The 1,406-nt window shown below is 50.8% G+C and overlaps 1 long non-coding RNA gene across 2 annotated transcripts in view; it reads right to left on the reverse strand.

Moving 5' to 3' along the window:
- LOC122556948 overlaps positions 1-1,406 on the reverse strand; it is a 56,460-nt gene that overhangs the window by 1,911 nt on the left and 53,143 nt on the right. The window lies entirely within an intron of this gene.

Genomic DNA, 1,406 nt, shown 5'->3' on the forward strand with positions numbered 1-1,406 from the left:
GAGTGCAATAGGTGGATGGAGGTGGGGGTGAAGGTGATAGGTCAGGGAGGACGGTGGAGCAGATAGGTGGGAAAGATGATAGACAGGTCCAGAGGGTGGTGCCGAGTTGGAGGCTTGTGACTGGGATACGGTGGGGGGAGGGGAAATGGAGAAACTGGTGAATATCACATTGATCCCGTGTGGTTGCAGGGTCCCAAGGTGAAAGATAAGGCATTCTTCCTCCAGGTGTCAGATTTTTAGGGTTTGGCGATGGAGGAGGCCCAGGACCTGCATATCCTTGGGGGAGTGGGAGGAGGAGTTAAAGTGTTCAGACATAGGGCAGTTGGGTTGGTTGGTGCGGGTGTCCTGGAGGGGTTCTTTGAAATGATCCGCAATTTGGCGTCCTGACTCCCCGATGTAGAGGAGACCACATCGAGGGCAACTGATACAGTAGATGACATTGGTGGAAGTATAGTTACATTTCTGTCCCTCCATCACCCCCTTGTCTGATCCACGCCACCCCCTCCCCCACCCCCCAGCCCACACCCCACTCCCGGCACCTTCCTCAGCCGCTGCAGGAAATGCAAACCCTTCACCTCCATCCAAGGCCCCAAAGGATCCTTCCACATCCAACAGAAATTTACCTGTGCCTCCACCAATGTCATCTACTGTATCTGTTGCCCCTGATGTGGTTTCCTCTACATTGGGGAGAGCAGATGCCAACATGTGGATCATTTCAGAGAACATCTCTGGGACACCCACACCAACCAACCCCACTGTCCCGTGGCTGAACGCCCTCCCACTCTGTCAAGGACGCTAAAGACAAGCCAGGGAACTATAGACCAGTGAGCCTGACCTCGGTGGTGGGCAAGTTGTTGGAGGGAATCCTGAGGGACAGGATGTACATGTATTTGGAAAGGCAAGGACTGATTAGGGATAGCCAACATGGCTTTGTGCGTGGGAAATCATGTCTCACAAATTTGATTGAGTTTTTTGAAGAAGTAACAAAGAGGATTGATGAGGGCAGAGCAGTAGATGTGATCTATATGGACTTCAGTAAGGCAAGGTTCCCCATGGGAGACTGATTAGCAAGGTTAGATCGCATGGATTACAGGGAGAACTAGCCATTTGGATACAGAACTGGCTCCAAGGGAGAAGACAGAGGGTGGTGGTGGAGGGTTATTTTTCAGACTGGAGGCCTGTGACTAGTGGAGTGCCACAAGGATCAGTGCTGGGACCTCTTTGTTTTGTCATTTACATAAATGATTTGGATGTGAGCATAAGAGCTACAGTTAGTAAGTTTGCAGATGACACCAAAATTGGAGGTGTAGTGGATAGCGAAGAGGGTTACCTCAGATTACAACAGGATCTGGACCAGATGGGCCAATGGGCTGAGAAGTGGCAGATGGAGTTTAATTCAGATAAAT

Source organism: Chiloscyllium plagiosum, chromosome 14 (assembly GCF_004010195.1).
Source record: "Chiloscyllium plagiosum isolate BGI_BamShark_2017 chromosome 14, ASM401019v2, whole genome shotgun sequence".
NCBI lineage: Eukaryota > Metazoa > Chordata > Chondrichthyes > Orectolobiformes > Hemiscylliidae > Chiloscyllium > Chiloscyllium plagiosum.